Raw genomic sequence first — 18,862 nt, 5'->3', positions numbered from 1 at the left:
AACATTCTTGATTTCTAGCTCAAAATACTAGAAATCATATTTTATGCCTTCACTCAACACTGCACTGCCTGGGGACCCCATCTCTGGTTAACACAGTCTTACTGAAAGAATGACCTGCCCAATTCCTGATGGAAACAGACTGCAGGTCTTTTGGAGCAATCGTTTCCACATTGTAGCTCACCTAAATTGTTCACCATTAGAAGTATTTTGATTGCTTTTTATACCCAAAATTTTGAGAGAAATGTACTACTATATAATGTTATTAAAGACTGATATAAAAATCACTTTTCACCCCAGATAAATATTTTACCTTTTGTATACACAAAAATGCAGTCTGATATATTAATGTTAGGAATGAGAGGTTAAAAATCATAGGCACCAAAACCTAAGTATGAATTAAAGACTCTCCAACTTGTGAATACAATTGTTTTAAAAAGACATCAATACTACTGCATTTTTAATGATAATGATAATGATAATGATAATGATCCCCTATGATAATAATGAAAATGATAAACTCTTAACACTTAAAAATAACTCATTTTCTTGGGAGTAGGACACAAAACACAAGGTTAATTCTAATCATTTAAAAATATCGTTATTTATACAAAACATTCACTCAAAACTATAAAGATTCTAAAACTAACTGAAGTACAGAGACACAAAGGAAATAATTTAACAGCATCATGTACATTCAATGGACTGTTAATAGAAAACAAACTTATACTAATAATTAGCTTACCCAATTCACTTACATTCTATTCCATTTACTTTCATAAAAACTGGGCTTTCATAAAATGATGCATAAAAAAGCCTATATGCCCACTTACATTTTCAGATCTTAACAATATTTATTTCAGAAATTTTAGCTCTATAGTCAATGAACTGAAATAATACTAAAATATTCAAAGGACTTTCAGAAATTGCAAGACTTCCTCTGGGATGTTATGTATATTGGAAAAGATATTCAAAAAGCCTTATTTGTTAAAGTTGCAGTAGTTACTCCCACAAAAGAGCCATTGGTAAAGATCCCTGTGCATGTACAAAACACCTTCAAATGCATACACAATCTGGACATTACACATGCATTTTGTTTGTTCGTTTTTGGAAGGAATATCTAACAAGCATATCGACAATACTTATTTTGTCAATAAGATGGGATATTCAAACTTAATATGGGTTTGATTAACTCTTAGTGCGAATAGATATGGTCTTGCAAAGAAAGTGATTTTCTACCGAAATCCGGAAAGAGTTTATCCAACTTGTGTTTCACAGGAATAACCAGAGAGTAATACCTGTTTGGTCAAGTCTGTCCAAATCACTCCATGAGTGTATCTTAAAAGTATAACCAATTTAAGAGGTCAAATTTTGTACTGACAATCATCTTACAGCAATAACTTACTACATAATTATGTCTGTATCTTCTTACCTCACATACAATAAGAGCTGAAAGCGGTCTCTTTATCTAACTTAATGCTGTAAATGCTTTGATTATGATGACTTTTTTAGTAGACAAATAATATGTACAGAAGGGTGGTTCCACTGAAATGACATGACAGAACATTGATAAATAAAACATTGCAACACAGTTAGCTCTGTTCAGCCTCACCCTGTCCAGATTGGCAAGCAACATTGCAACAGCACACGCACACATATACATGTATACACATGTTTGCACATGTACACACACATATACATGCATGCTAAATTCAGGGTTTATTGTACAAAAAAGTTCAAATAATATATTAGTGATTAGGACAAATGATAATATGCCTTATTACAAAATAATACATGAACCATCACCACCCTTGTTACATTTTACATGCCTCTCCACATGTGACCACTTAATTTAGTTTTAATTAATTGATTACCTTATTAATTCGTTTGGTGCTAATACTAGGGCTTTAACTCAGGGCCTGGCTTTGTCCCAGAATTTATTTTTTATTTCAGTTTTCTCAAGGCTAGCATTTTACTGCTTGTACCACAGCTCCATTTCTAGCTTTTGCTGGTTACGTTCAAATCAGAATCTAATGGACATTTTTTTTCTTGGTCTGCTTTCAAACCACAATTCTCAGATTTCATCTTTTTGATTAACTACTACTAAAGACATAAGCCATCAGTGTGGCTTCTACTTTTTCCTCTATAGTTATCTAATGCACATCCTTAAATAGTAATTTAAAGCTGAGAGTATAGAAGCAAGATGTACAGTGATGATACTGTCCTGTCAGAAATTCAAGTTAGTAATGTAAATTATTCTTAAGACCATACACAAAAAATACCATATTATAGTGTAAGAGAACTCACTATTTAACATATGAGCTTTAAAAGCTTTCTAATAGATCCATTATTTATTGTTACCCAACATTAGAAAAATGTATGAGGCATTGGTAAAATAGAAGTCCTTTGCATGACTACAAATATTCCTTTTTTTAAAAGACACTTGCTTTCATCTAAAAAGTAGGCCTGTCTATTGTCTTCATGTGATTTTGATGATTGAAAGTGCTTAGTGAGAAGGTCAAAATGTATTAGTAGTCCTTCATTATCAATTCTCATTTTCTTCTTGGAGAATATAATAATCAAATCAATAGTTCAGAATCGGCAAGCAATACTTCAGAATCATGCTTCCAGTGCAAGTGGATCACCAGTAAGAAATCCTCAATACCAATTTCCACAAAGTTTTGTCACAGATACAATCTCCCTGCCTTCTCTAGCTGCTTTACTACCCTCTTATTCCTTCATTGTACAAGAAAAGTATGATTCAACTGATTTCAGTCAGATCTGTTACTAGAACTATCAAGGATTTATTTTACTGTCTGTAGTTTGGTAAAATTATGTCTCTTTATGTAGGCTACTAAAAATGTATTTACTAACTTCAAGTAAATACATAAATTCGATTTCCATCTCTTTTAAAAAATAAAATTTTGTTTGCTCTACAAATTGATCAGAGGCATGGATTATGTGGCTAGCTACGTCATTACACATATTTCTCTTTCTTTCTCTCTCCCTTTCATGGTTCTCATATATAACACGATTGCTCCATAATTATCCTAATTTATTTTGCTTTTATATTTTTTGTTGTATCATTTCACTTTTTGCTCTGCCATTTCCCAAATCATTTATATGGAAGGCATTATTTCCTAGTTTCTCATGCCTAGAATAAGCTGCACATGGAGACATCACTGGTCCTCATTTTCAGTGTGTACATTTGAATATGGAGGAATATCTTTCCTCTGCTCTCCATCAATTCCCTACTCTCCAGTTAGAATAATTTCGAATAGTAAAATTGGAAAAAGAGAATATAAATCATGGTGAATAAACAGTTGCAGAAAATTCACTGGATATTTTTGACCAGTTCAACCAATGTGAACTATTAGGAAAATACATGGACACCTCATTCCCACTGGCACTCAAAGTTTCTGGTTAGGCAATTCTTAGGAATATGAAGAACAAGATGAAAAAATAAGGAATGATATCAATTGCAAGAAAAAAAATGGAGAAGGATCCAAGCAAATTTCTTCATTGGGCTGCCAAAAATATTCGGCTTACTACAGTGCGGAGACTTCTTTCCCACAAGGCCACTCATGTGAATAGTAGGGATGACGATGAGTATACCCCTCTTCATTAAGAAGCGTACAGTGGACAATTAGACATTGTCAGTGAGTTGGTGTCTCAAGCGGCACATGTAATAACTGTAGATGACTGGACACCCCTGCACAGTGCATATACGTGGAATAATACCAGAATGACTTCTTTATTACTTCATCATGATGCAGATACCAATGCCCAACTAAAGGCCTCTTGTCCCCCTTACATATTGCTGGTGAGAATTGAGCTAGCAAAGATACGCTGAATCTCCTTCTGTTGAACCATTATATAAAACCAGGCCTGGAGAACAACATAGAAAAAATTGCATTTGATATTGCCAAAAGGATAAGTATGTATCACTACCTCTATGAAGTTGTGGAAGGCTGTACAAATTGTTCACCTATGTCCTAATGGTCGGGTTAAGTTTCTTAAATTTCAAAAATGCAAGTCGATCTTTTGTGTCCCTACAAAATATTTTCACAATCTAAATAAGAGCAATATATTTTATTTTGGTCTGTCATGGGGCTTGAACTCTGGGCCTGGGAGCTATCTCTGTGCTCTTCAGCTCAAGGTGAGCGCTCTACTACTTGAGCCTCAGCTCCACTTCCAGTTTTCTAGTGGTTTATTGGAGATAAAAGTACCACAGACTTTCCTTCCCAGGCTGCCTAGGAACCATGATCCTCAGATCTCAGCCTCTTGTGTAGCTAGCATTATAGGCATAAGCCACATGTGCCGGCAACACCAATATTTTACTGTAAAAATTCATGGATTCTGCGGAATTCTTCCAAGTGAATTGCCTGCATTGGATGTCAAAATTTATTTAATAGTTTTTGTATACATGTATAATGATTTCTCCAGAGTTTGTGATTTTTTAATCAGAAACAATTTTAACTTACCTGTTGAAATGAGTAGTACAGAAACTAAAATATTTCTGGTGCTTGTCTGAAAAAGTATATTTTAAAATATTCTATATTCTATGTTTGCATAATGTTCATAATTTATTTTATTTTCTCCTAGATATACTTTGAATTCTACATTATTTTATAATATTTAGGTTCATTAATGTGTCCTTTCTGATTGCATTCCATATAGAAACAGTTTGATTCTTTTTTTTCTAGGTCTTAATATTATTTTTCTTTGGGATAAAATGACAATGTTGTCTAATTTGAAAAGTTTTGTAAAGTTTATGCTTTGTAAACGCCTTTCTGAGGTGAATATTTAATACACTGATGTCAACCTAAATTTAATTATATGAATTACGTGTATTGTTACAGTTGTAATTTTATAATCAACTTTTTAATAACTGTTTTTCATTTCTTGCATCTGAAGAATGAAACATATGGAATACTTCTCAAATTTTCATATTATCCTTGTGCAAGTGCCATGTTAATCTCTGCATTGTAATTTGAGTATTCATGCTGCTGAAGCATGTAGTATCCTCTAAATTTAAGTAGTTAATGATGCAATCTTTATACAAGCCTATATAGGCTTGGGTGTCTACTTGTAACAAGGAAACAGTAATGTTCCTAACAATGCTATCGATCTTATTTCCCTCAAATTCTGTGAATAGTAGAAATAATTATATTGATCAATCGATTGCTCACATTTGCAAATTTTTTGTCAATGACTATCTTAAGTCTTTTTATTTGGAATTTGATCATACTCTCAATTATTTATAGATAGGTCCAAAGGTGATGGCTTTTTCAAGTACTTATTTATCCAACTGTGTTAGCTATGTGGACCTAATGGATTCAAAGTAAGCGTTGCTTAAGAGCTACTTCTAAACTTCTTCAGCTGATATTTTCCCAAATGAGGTGTTACTGGCACAAATGTCTACCTGAGCCTTTACCCTTCTTCCATGTGGGAACAGACCAACCAGAAAATCATACCCTGACAGCATAGATTGTCTTACTAGAACAAAACTAATCTTGGTTACAAGGGATCATAGAGAGATGAACAGTTCAAACAGAACTGTTCAGACTAGAAGGTATTTTATCAAAATATAATTGTTTAATATACCTTCCATTTCAAAAGTAGCTAAAGCCAAGAAGGTGAAAAAATTGTTCATATGCATGATTACTTAATGTCCTGGCCTGTCTACCATCCAACCAGGCAGGAACTTACACTACTGCCTTTTTATCACCAAATATTTTCATAGTTGCAAGAGAAGTCCATATGTTTCTCCTTGTTATTAGGCATTAAATTGATACTGTTTTAATCACAGTGTTTCCTCTTGCCTCCATGCTGTAAATCTACAAACGATAAAGCTTTAGGTCTAACTTTATCAAACACTAAGGTAGAAATAATGGAATAATACTTTAAAACAGAGTTGCCTTTGATATAGTAACTACAACAGAACAATGCAAACCTGTGCCTTTTAATTATATTATATATAATTATGTATTTTATATTTATATGTGCTGATTTTATATTTCACACAGTAAAACTTACTAGAATTAGTTGATATTTTGGCAAATAAATTGATATTTATTTATTCTAGTAAATAGAATTGGAATATAAATAATTAGGTTTAAAATATATATTAGAATATAAAAAGTATCAATGCAATGTCTTTAGTGTAAACTTGTGATACATTTTAACTTTTCTTGGTCTTCTGAATCCACATGGTAAAAAAAAAAATGTTTCCCTCTAATCTATAATGCATTTTACTCTGCTGCTCTGTTTATTGTTTTAACTCTCTTGTCCCAAACTGTTTTTCTCCATATTTTGGAAGCATTACTATTGATTATACCCAAATTTTGCTAAGATGTCTAAAAAAACATTATTCTTCTGCAGTCCCCATGGATCCTAGGATCCCAGGTCCCAGTTATCTGCATCATCAAATAACAGGGGCAAGACTTCTCACCAAGGCCCATGCAACATGTCAGCACATAGTAATTGAAGACCAATCTCAATTTCTCATTTCCTATATTTCAGGGCCCCAATTCCTTGAGATGCAGGAATTAGCAGTAAGCAATTGTGGAATGCAAGGCAACTTAAAATGAAGAATGAAATAAAATTTGAGAGAAAGTACAGTAATTAAAACATGCAACTTATAGATGACCAGCCCATATGAGTGAACAAGTTCACAAAGTGTCAAAAGATTATTTTTAATACCCCTCCCCTATGATTAATGAAAGATTTTATTCCAACATAAGTGGGCCAAAAAATAGTTCCTTGAAGGATAGATCCATAATTGGTCTACCAAAGCCCGGAAAACTTGACTTAGAAGTCAAATGTAATTCAGAAAAATATTTGAAGCACTAAGGGGTGCTTCAAAACACTGGGACTTCAGTACAACATGGTTCTGTGGTATAAAAATGTCACTCTCAAACCAATGATAATCTACATTTAATCTTCTGAAAGTGTATTCCTTTTCAAATAAACTTTTTAAAATCACATTCGTCAAAATGACATTTTACAAGTTGATGATACTTAGTGACATTACAAGTTTTTTAAGTGTAGGGAGCAAGTTACAATAGAGTTGAATTATTTACACAGCACTAATGCCAAACACGTTCAACCATTCATTAAAGTGTAGAAATAGTACCACCCACAATTTGTGTTTTTCAGTAAGGGCCTTCCAGAAATGTGTTAAATAGGTTAGCCTCCTAAATTTCAAACCCAAACGTGAGCTAATAAATTTCATCATTTAATAAGGTACACTTTAAAAAGTCACAAATAGTTGCCTTATCATATGTTATTTTATGTTTTCCTTCTGTCTAATATAGTAAGAAATATGACTTTAAGTCTTGAATATGGGTATTCATCAGAGATATGACAAACATAATATCTGTCTTCTATTTTTATCATATTCCTCTTTTGGAATAAATTTTAATTTTCTTCTTTTTCCAAAACTTATAGGCAGTAGAAAATATTATTCCATGTAAAATAAAAGAATCACACCATTGTACAAAGCCATTTATAAAAATTCGTAGTTAGGAATACATTCTAAGCCATTTTTTTAACTTTCTTTTTGTCTAAAGATTAATCTTCCAAATGGATGAGAATAAAGTCTTGTTTAGGTGCTTCACCTCCCCAGTCTCCAGCAAATTGTTGCTGCAGATGAATCAATTATGGAAATATAAGCTGACATCAGTTCAAGAATATGCAGGATTGAAAGTCCATGGAATGCATATAAACCATTCAAAGTATTAATAGACAGTTTAACACAATGACTATCAGGAAGTTGAAACCAGAGAAGAATTATAGTAAAGACATAGAATGAATGAAAAATGAACAAGGGGCAAGTACAGCTAGAATATTCAATGTACACACATGATAAAGGAAGTGGAAAATTGGAAATAAATCTTGGAGAATGGGTTGGTTGAGAATGATGGAAGGAGTGACTCAGATCTAGGAGCGTTTGACAATTAGATGGATATATTTAATTGTAAAACAATTGCACAACCTTTTAAAATTCAGTTAAAAAACACAAGAAACAAAAAACAGAAAAATCACAACCAAACAGCAATCTCCAGAGAGTATGAATATGACCTCTCAAAATTTTAATCAATTAATGAAGGGCAGTCTTGGGAAAAGCAAACAAAACTGTTCAAAGAGAGAAGTTTGGGATAGGGGAGAATTTTCAACAGAATTAAATAGATTGTCTAAGGTTATAAATCACCTACATCTGCTGCAAATAGTATCTTTCTTCTACGAGTTTTCTGTCTGAACTGGATAATCCAGTTCTGAGACACATTTGGTAGCTTGTGAGGTTAGTGTGGAAGAAACAAGATCATGAACCCATTACTCCGCTGGAGAGAAAACAATACTCTATATTTTCTCTAATATCTCTTCACTACTCTTTCTTCATACTTTTAAGTCAATTGATTTTGAATTATATTTTTCCTTCTTTCTTCTGGCAAAGTAATTCATTAAATATTATTTGCCATTTTCTTCTTTCATGCTGTTTAATTGGCCATTGATATTTAATGAGTCCATTAAATATCCCTCTTGCATTTGGTTGCCATGAAACAACATTTATGTTAATGAGGAGAAATCTAATGTAAAACTTTGTCTCCAGAATACAGCCCTAGAAGCTGTGATCACAAATATTCAGCTATTTTTTTTCTTTTACCTTAAAAGACTTCTTGTGTCTAAAGTGCCCACAAAAATAAGTACTCCATCACTTGTTGGTTCAATCAGAATTGTCTAAGCTCAAAAATATATTTTCCTAACAAGATGCTTATAGGAAACAAAAAACACTGCACTTTTATCTTCTCTCTTAAGATTCTCCTTAGATACCATATCAGGAACAGTGAAGTTATTCTAGGCAAAATTATTTCAATAGATTATTTTTCTCTTGGTCTTGAATTTGTTCACCAAGATGTCTGGAGGACAATAGAGTTAAATGACCCATACCTTGGAAGGCAGTGTCTGTTACAAAAGGACAATGCTTTTATGTCCTATTTCTATGTCCTCCTTTTAGCTCTTGCCGGAGTTCCAATTAATCACAGCTTCTTGGCTTCATGTCTAGTGAAGCTGAAGGACTATATGTGCTCCACCACTGTTAAATCTTCATTATTTCTCTTTTAAAACTCTTTAAATTGCCTCATTTGGACGTGGAATTTATTTTCATGTCTTCATTCAATCAGTTCTGCATTGTAGTGAGCCAAATAGGCTCTGTAAACTCACTTTAGGGAGTAAAAATACTAACACAATTTATATCAAAAAGTTTTGGCCTCCCTTCACTGCTGAATACAATATGCTTAGCTAAGTCTTCTAACAAAACTTTTTTTATTAACTTTTCCATTTGCTCAATTCTTTTCTGAACTTTTTGGCATATGTAATAACAGAAGTATTCACTATCTCATATTAATAAGGATATTACTTTTGTGAGCCATTTAGAAATGTGAAATCATTGGTTTGAAGTATCCAATCAGATTTTTTTCTGTATTTCACTGCTTCACATCCAAAGACATTGTGGAAAGTGTTATAAACAAAAATGTGTAATCCCAACACCTTCTTTCATTGTGAAGGGCACTTTCTCCCTAAATTGTTTGACTCAAATTATCTTTTTCAGAGAATTGCTCTTTGGTAATTAAAGGTAAATTCACAAATTTTGATGCCTTATTTTTTAAGAACTTTGAATTTAAATTCCAATACAACCTTGTGTCAAACAGTGAAAATATATTTCCTGGGTAAGGATAATTCCAAGGGACCCTACAGGATTTACAGGTTTGTTTGTTTAGTGTGAAAAAGAGCCATCTTCATCCACATTGTTCCCTCTCTACTAAGTCTCATTGGATTTCTTTGCATGAAAACTATTCTTCCAGGCAATTTAAATTTTTGTAATAGGCTAAGTTGTTAAAATTTTGAACAATTAAAATTTACCTGTCATAACTTTAAAACTCTTGAAAATCCTTTATCAGAACCGTGAATTCACCAATCCTAATTCCACCATTACCATCAAAAAGTTAACATGTTATTTTCATGATATATTATCCATGCAGCTATTATATTCCAGTGGCTTTGTTATGCATATATATAACCATATTAGCTGATGCTAAGCAAAATTAATTCCAAGATATGGAACCAGATTTTTTCATTTGTGGTTGTTGTTTTTGATGAACTATGTGATTTCTGTTTTCTTTGGGTTTTCCCCCTATGGTTTATCCTTCCGGTATATCATTTTGTATTGTATAAACATTTACCTTAATTAGCGAAGGGAAGAGGAAAAGCATAATGGTGAGACAAAGGACAAAAGGCAAACCAATGCAATAGCAATACTCACAAGACAATATATTGGAAATGTACATTACAACTTGTGAGGGATGAAGGGATGAAGGAAAACTATGAGAAAATGAGGGAAGGTTAACAAATTTGAAAAGTTATGATTTAATACCTTACAATTACTGTAACCCCACTGTACATCACTTTGATAATAAAATTGAAAAATAAGCTGCATAAAATATAATTTCACTGTATTGGCACAGGAAATAATATTCTTTATGTAGTAATATTTTAAAAATCAATACTATTTGGCATCTAATTTGAATTAATTACCCCTTATTTATCAGAGGGTGATCAACTTGAATGTTATCCAACTAGACAATATTTTCACAATATACTTGCCAAAATTTTCAAAAAAGAATAAATTTAGTACTTTCTCATTCTAAAACAGAAAACTGTTTAATGCTATGGAAACCCATAACTTTTAAAAGTAAGTAAGTTGTTAAGAGGACAGAATATATGTGTTCTTCAAAATTCCTATGACTAATAACTACTCATTTTTAAATTCTTAACATTTCTGAGAGATTCCAAACAGTACCTGTTTGCATGTTATATAATTCTGCAATAGCTGTAGTTTCCAATGGGGTGTTACAGACTGAGAAGTCAACAGAAAAATAGCCACATTCTGGTAGAGGATAAAACTATGAAGCATATGTAATAATTAATTCTTCAAGAGTAAGCTATTGTTTATCAGATTAAGCTATTATTTCTATGACCATCAATCCCAAGATTTATGCCATAAAGTCATCCTAGCCCAACAGTTTCCAACTTTTAAGGGGCACCTTAAAATTCCTTAATTCACATCATGAATACCTTATCTCTATTTTGAAAAAATACTACACCTCTGCTAATGTGACGCCCTCCTTATTCTGAAAAGAACACTACAATACATTGAGCTGCATCATTTTCCCTCCGCTAGTATTCTTGAGATCAGAACACTTGCAAATATTTTTTATATTTATACTTTTTTAACTATCATAGATATTCAGGATGCTAAGATAAAAAAAAATATGTTTCAAAGCCCACCCAGGCAGGAAGATTTCTTAGAATCTTATCTCCAAAAAAATTCTCCACAAAAGCCAGACTCAAGTGGCACTGAGGTTGAAGTGGTAGGGCACGAGACTTGAGCATCAACAGGCTCAGAGACACTGTCCAGGCCAAGAGTTCAAGCTCTAGGATGAACCAATAAAACAAAAACAAAATTGAAAACAAACCCCAAACCTAGCATTTTTCTCCATGTATACAGAGGCACGTAAATAAGGAAATGACTTCCTGTGTTACATATAGGTAGAAGAAAGAAGATGTCACACAATTACTCTCTTCATACCATATTAAACCAAATCCTTAAAAAATTGGTTTTTCTAAATGTATAAATTAATGTCATCCATTTTTTGGCAACTCTGTCTAGATTATTCACATTAACATAGTGTACATGAACTGTGGGAATTATCTATTAACTATGTTCTAATTATAACTCTCTTGAAAGAATATCTAGACAAATAGAATGCCAGAATCATTTGTGAATTTTTCAATTAATCCCTCTACTTAAAAATAATTTTGTAGTATACTATAGAATATGAAATTACAAACAAAACCAAAAAATATATTTTAAATCTAAATTCTAATTTAACAAGGTCTACAAAGTCCTACATTAGATGAACTTTGCTATTTCTCCAGATTTAAGCTTTTGTAATACTTCAACATTAATTTGGAATCCAACAGAATGAGGCTTACTTACTTTTGCAAATTTTTGGATGGGAATCATGAGCTATTTTTCATCTAGGAATGTTCTGTAATGATGAGAGCATTTAAAACACAAGTGAGGATATATATGAGTTGCATTCAATAGGAAACTTGACTTCTCAAATCATAATGACAAAATTAGCCCAAACTTCCAACTGTGTATTCCATTTTTGTTGTTTGGTTTGTTTTACTGAGACAAAATTATTCTACCTGGTCCAGGGAAGGTATCGTTATGTAATTCCACTCTCTATTCTCCTGTTTGAGTGCTATAATTCCAAGCTTGTAGCACTTTGCCCTGCCATAGTTTGTTTATTTAATCTAGAAACAGACTAGCAATTCTGAACTTCTCCTATGATCTTATCCACTTGACTGAATGCTCAGACTGTTTATGTACTATTTTCAAAGATGTTTTAACATTTGACACAGGATATGAACATTTTCAGATGCACCTGCAGGGTTCCCTGACTCATTCTACCATGGATCTTATAATAATAATGATTACTTAACTCTCTTACTATCTCTGTCCCTACCTATGTAATATTCTCAAATTCTGGGGGAAAGATCACTTGAAGGCTTTCTAATATTTAAAATTATCATTTGATTCTAATCTTACTCAGGACTTATTTTCTATTGTTTTCTAACTTTTCTACATATTCTAAGAGTTGTTTCATTTGTGTCTTTTTGTGTGCACCTATAAGTGCCTCTGTGTGTATGTGTATGTTCGAATGTATGTATGCAAAAACCTAAAGCTCTTATTCAGCAATGTTGCTCTTGACTGGTATTCCAGCTTTTGGCTGATTAATTATAGGTAGTGTCTCAAAGCCTATGCTGTCCAAGCTAAATGCAAATTGAACTTCCCAGACTCCTTTACATTCTTAGGTTTTATTTTTCCAGGAGTATCAACTTTTAAACTTCAAACACTTTTGTGAGTGTAAAGTCTAACGTGTAGCCCAGATTTTTAACTCAAGAATTCATATAAAGATAGATGAACATATACATTACATATCCTGAGTGTACACTGTTAGAAATGTGATCCTAAACCAAGTTGTTGTGAAATCTGAGGATTGGGGTTTAACGCCAGCACGGGTAGGAAAGTCCTGGAGACTCTTTTCTCCAATAATTACTAGAAAATTGGAAGTGGCACTGTGGCTCAAGTGGAAGAGCACTAGCATTGAGCTGAAGAGCTGAGGGACAGCAACCTGTCCTATGTTTCAAGGGCCACAAACAACAAAAACAACAACAAAAAGAATATAAGAAAAGGAAAGAATAAGAAATGTGATCTTAGCCACCAGGTTCATTGCTGGTATAATTCCTGTTCTCTCAAGATGGATTCTTATTTTCCAGTTACATCTACTCTCCTATATCTGACTTGCATTGAAAACAGAATCATTCTTCCATTCTCCTTTTTGCACATTTACATGATTAGCAAGCATAATTTAGAAAGGCAGTGGCCTCATGCTTCATGTTCCACATAGGAGTAATGCTTTCTCTATATTATTCCCATAAATCTACATATTGGATTTGGCTTTATTTTTCAATGTTTTCTTATTTGTTGAGTCTTCTATATTTTATTGAACACTTGTACATAAACACAGAACTTCTTTTTCTCCTATAGTTGCTATTGTTTCTCTTACTCTTAACTCATGTACACTTGGGAAATTAATGTACAGCACATAGACTCACAAAAATGATCTGAGAACCTTCTTCCCATTTAAAATTCACCTTAATTGACAGAACACATAGGAAGTTTGAACAAAATGTTCTCATGGATAATGTATTTATAAGCAATTTAAATTTCATTTCTCTTTACTAAGTTGTCTCTGAAACACATGTTACCTCATGGCCAAAAGTATCCTTGTGCTATTTCAATGAAGCCAGAAAACATTCATTTATTTCTGGAGCAGCACCATAGATTGTTACTGGAAGTAAGTGGAAGTAACTGTTACTGGATGTGGAAACTGATCCTAGGAGAGGAATTGAATATAGTGAAATGACAAAGTTCAAGTTAACTATTGCTTTCCTTTTTACTATATAAGTAAAGGATCCTAGGCTGGAAGGAAACTCTGTCCCTGACTTTTGTGAGTGTGTCCTTTACTCATATAAAACTTGTCTGTGAACTTCTGGTTGAGAGTATAAGGAAACAATATGTCATTTGAAGGCCAGTATAGAACAAAAGGAAGTCACTTTATTTTAAAAATGTTCTATTGCAAAGAAGCAAAGATATGGAGGTTTTGAAGTGTCTTATGGATGAATGTTTCACTCCTGAGATGATTCTCTTGTTGCAGGAATCAGTTATCAATTCCTTTAGTCAAGTCCTGAGTTTTACATAGCAATAAGGATTCCAAAAAAGCAGGATCCAGTGAGTATGATCAGCAAAAGCAGCCTATTTTCGGACCACCACTATTTTAAGGAGAGTCCCAAAGAAATACCCAGGGTTTGTTTTGTTTCCTTGTTTATTTAGTTTGTGCTGGTTCTGGGGCTTGAACTTAGAGACTGGCCCCTGTCCCTGAACAGTTGTCTTTCTTTCCAAAGTGGCCCAAACCAATACTCCGCTGCTTGAGCCAAACCTCCACTTCTGGCTTTTTTGGTGTTTAATTACAGATAAGTGTTTGACAGACTCTCTTGCCTGGGTTGGCTTTGAACTAAGACAGTAAGAAATCTAAGTGACCTCAACTGTATGTAATTCTCTTTTGAACCAAGAAATATTAGATGAAGTTTATTATAAAGTTACTATTTGACAATTTTTAAAAAAGAGAATATGTTTAGCAAAGAAGCCATAACAAATAACTCAGAAAAAGTAGGTGCACTACTAAATCATTTGGGAAGATTACTATTGACTTCATCATTCCTTTGAGGGAAACTTAAAGCCATATTTGTAATTTTTTGTTGGTTGTGATTATTGAATATTGATCCTGGGCATTGTCTCTCAGCTTTTCAGCACAAATTGAGCACTCTACCTCTTTAGCTACAGCACCACTTCCGAGTTTCTGGAGTTAATTGAAGGTAAGTGTTTCATGGACTTTCCTGACCAGGCTGGCTTTGAACCACAATCCTCTGGTCTCAACCACCTCAGTAGCTAGGATTACAGACATGAACCACCAACACCCGGCTCATATTTGCATTTATGTGCACTTAATGTCACTATGTAGACAAAGAATGTAAATCTGAACCAAATGATGTGACATTGAAGCTTGTCAGAATGATTGAGTTAGCAATAAATATGTCCTCCTTTCCCATTTTGTTACATTAATGACCCATGAGCCATGGGACTCTTACATTAGCATCCTCTTTCATCTTTGTAGGTGTATTTAGTATCAGAAAATGTTCACAGAGAAATATAGAAAGACAGATTTTTAGAAAGCAAAGTAGATCAGGTATGAAAGAACAGCATAGAAGGAGGTACATTTATCACACAGAGATTAAGAACTAGCCTAGGAGATTTTGAATGTTAAAGGGCAATGAAGAATAAGCCTAGCTGATAACTAGTTCTTCAATATCCAAAAATGGTTTCCTAGAACGGTTTCTGCTATACCTTAGTTACTATCATTTTTTCTTTCCATCTGGAGTTATTCCTTCTCTTCTGTCACAACTGTTAATTAGCCTCTGCCCTTTTGGTGCGATGACTTGCCAAAAGAGTTTCCAAATCTCACTTAGACTGTTGTTGTTGTTGTTGCTGTTGTTGTTTTGGCAGTCCTCGAGCTAAAACTCAGCACTTGGGAATTATTCCTCAGATTTTTTTTTTCCTCAAGGCTAACCATCCACCATTTGAGGCACAGGACCACTTCCAGTGTTTTCTTTTCAATTTATGTGGTACTGAGGAATTGAACCCAGGGTTTCATGCATGCTAGGCAATCACCATACCATGAAGCCACATTCCCAGAACCCGAAATGACTTTCTTAAGATGGCATTACATTTTCATTCTGTAACTATGTATCATAATTTTAACCAGAAATTTTTGCTAGAAAAGAACATTGAACACAGTACTGAGTCCAGTAAGGCTAGTTGGGCAATGGATTACTGTCACAGTGTAGGCAGGGCACAGAGGGATTTACCTCTTGGAGCTGGTACAACAGAGTGAGCAAGACAGAGCCTGACCCACAGTCTACCTCCAGAATGAGAGGGCCACCTTGGTTCCAACCATATGGGGATGCTGGGCCACCTCCTCCAGCACCCATTGAATCAGTTCCTGAGAGAGAAAGAGAAAGAAAGTAGGTCAGAATTACACTTAAGCCAGGTGCCGGTGGCTCAGGCCTATAATCCTAAGTACAATGGAGGCTGAGATATGAAGATGGTGGTTTATAGCCAGCCCGGCAGGAACATCTGTGAAACTCTTATCTCCAAAAACCACCAGAAACCTGGAAGTGGTGCTGTGACGCAAGTGGTAGAATACTAGCTTTGAGCTGAGGAGCTTGGGGAGCTGCCCCAGCCCCAAAGTTCAAGCCCCATGACTGAAAAGAAGTGGACTTCCCACCACAAGAAGTGGACTGAATAGCGCCCATTGTCCTAAGGAGCATGGCAGAGAAGTCAGGCCGAGCTTCCTGTCAGCTAGGAGTCATTAGTAGGTCACCTGGCTTCTCTGTGCCTCAGTTTCCCCAGCTTCAAAAGTGAACAAAATGAAGGATCCTGTTACGCATGGGGATAGGGTAATAAAGAGAGCCATGTTTTGTTTCATAATCCTATACCTGTTTCACCATTAATAACACACACCATCTGAGATCTTTCTGGGAATCTTCCTATCATATGGTCACAGAATTGCCAAGAAAAGGATCAGATGGCCCCTCCCTCTGTGCCTGTCCCTGTTCCAGATATCCCTCTGTATTAATCCTTTGTTTCCTCAACTGTACCATGAGGAGATTGAAGTCCAACGGTTGAGGCCCAACCCAGAGCTTCACGTCTGGTCAAGAATCGGCTGCTGTGGACTTTGTTTGGGACAATCCATCTAAACTAATGACTGAGTGTGGTGCTACATGTCTACCATCCCAACTACAGAAGACCGGGCCTGGTGGCTCATGCCTGTCACAGATAGGAGGACCATGATCCAGCCCAGCATGAGCATATATTACTTCTCCATCTCAGAAATGCCCAAGACAGAAATGCTTGACTCGCATGGTAGAAGACCTGACTGGCAAGCCTAAGGTCTTTAGGTCTAACCCTAAAATACCAAAAAGAACCAGAATCCCAGTGCCAGAGGCTCATGCCTATAATCCTAGATACTCAGGAGGCTGAGATATGAAGATCACAGCTCAAGATTTAAGATAGGGTTGGCCTCGCCCATCAGACATCATGATGAGAAGACCCAGAGTCTGACCTATGATGTTGCACTCCATACCAGCAGAACTCGTATCCTTACTAAGTGTTGGTCATGGTCTCTGTCCCCCTGGGAAGCCATCCCCTGCAGGCCAGACTCCCAGGTCCTCCAAATATCCCACTGCCACCAATCAGGCTCAAGGGAGTACCCAGCCCCATTGCACACAGTTCCCTTGTTCTTGTAATTTAACAGTGCTGGGTCCCCTTCAAGCCTCTCACCTTTCCAGGCCCCCAGACCTCAGCTGTGAAGCCCATACCTGCCTCAAAGATAGCAGGTAGAAGTTACCAAAGCATTCTGCCTCCTTGTTACAACCCAATTCTACACACACACACACACACACACACACACACACACACACACACACACACACACACACACATCCAGACTGGTGACAGAAGACTCATCCATGCAGCACCTGCAATTTGCCAACTGATCACTCACCTGAGCACAGTCAGGCTGTACAAGGAAAAAGATTATCTCTCTCTCTCTCTGTCTCTCTATGTTTCTCTCTATGTGTTTCTCTGTCTTCAGGGGAATCGTTGACCGAACACAGAACACAAGAGCTCACACAGGAAGGGTGTCTATATTCTGCATCCAACACCTCCAATCCCCAGAAAAAAAGAAAAAGACCCCAGAAGACAGGTGTAGACATGCTCCTCCCTACCTCTGACTAAAGCCACCAGGTTTTCACCAGGGAGAGGAGGGGTGAAGATGTGAGGCAGTGTGGCTCCCACTACTCCAGGCCAAGGGATCTGTGGCGCCCACTCCTCACCCAACCATATATCTCCTGGTTTCCTGGGACACTAGCCTCTGGGGATGGGGGTGAGATCCTCGGGTCAACACCCACCCCTACCCCTGGGGCACATTTGTGGCATGGCGTAGGCCAGACTGTGGGGCACAGGGGAGGCGCGGGTCCAGGTCAGAGAGGAGGTGATATGGGGTGCAGGGTGCAGGGATGTGTGGCAGCCACTCACATGTGTTGCTGGCAGAAGCTGTTGGGAGCTGCTACAGGTGGGGCAAGCAGCAATGGCAGAGGCATGACACACGCTCAGGCCCTGAGCAGAGGACAGGGGAGCCAGGACCAGGTCAGGGCAGCAAGCTGGCTCGTGGCACACCATTGCACCATTGCCTGAGGAAACCGTGGGTCTGAGCCCACAGCACCAGGTTTGAAATGCTGCTCCATGGGGAAGGGGGGGAGGGGGCCAGAGTTCAGGCAGGCACATGATGGGCCTGAGGAAGCCCTTTCCTCCTAGGCCTCGAGTATTTTACTCAGCCACCTCTACCTTTCTCAACTGCTGGTAGTGGTGTCAACAAACAGAGGGAATCATGGTGCTACTGGTCGGCATGGAATGTGGGTGTGGCCACCATTCTTGTATCCCATTGGTCAGAAAGAACCATGAAACAATGGGGGTGTGGCTGGAATCGTGTGATGCAGGCAGAATGGGAGGAGTCAAAATGACGCAGCCCATTTCCCAGGGAACTCTGTCCAT

General features: G+C 36.0%; 1 long non-coding RNA gene and 1 pseudogene across 1 annotated transcript; both read right to left on the bottom strand.

Moving 5' to 3' along the window:
* Positions 1-4,918: 4,918 nt before the first annotated feature.
* Positions 4,919-5,015, bottom strand: LOC138826310 (U6 spliceosomal RNA; annotated as a pseudogene).
* A 7,032-nt stretch (positions 5,016-12,047) lies between these two features.
* Positions 12,048-18,470, bottom strand: LOC138826285 (uncharacterized). Its single transcript, XR_011371635.1, has 3 exons — positions 18,347-18,470; positions 16,117-16,250; positions 12,048-12,110 (listed from the first exon to the last, which is right to left on the bottom strand). It is a non-coding gene; the product is annotated as an uncharacterized lncRNA (long non-coding RNA).
* Positions 18,471-18,862: the final 392 nt, after the last annotated feature.

The sequence above is a fragment of the Dipodomys merriami genome, unplaced genomic scaffold, assembly GCF_024711535.1.
Source record: "Dipodomys merriami isolate MVZ:Mamm:240054 unplaced genomic scaffold, mDipMer1.0.p SCAF_141, whole genome shotgun sequence".
Classification (NCBI taxonomy): Eukaryota; Metazoa; Chordata; class Mammalia; order Rodentia; family Heteromyidae; genus Dipodomys; species Dipodomys merriami.
The sequence above is the reverse complement of the archived record's forward strand: the minus strand, read 5'-3'. Positions and strand labels throughout refer to the sequence as shown.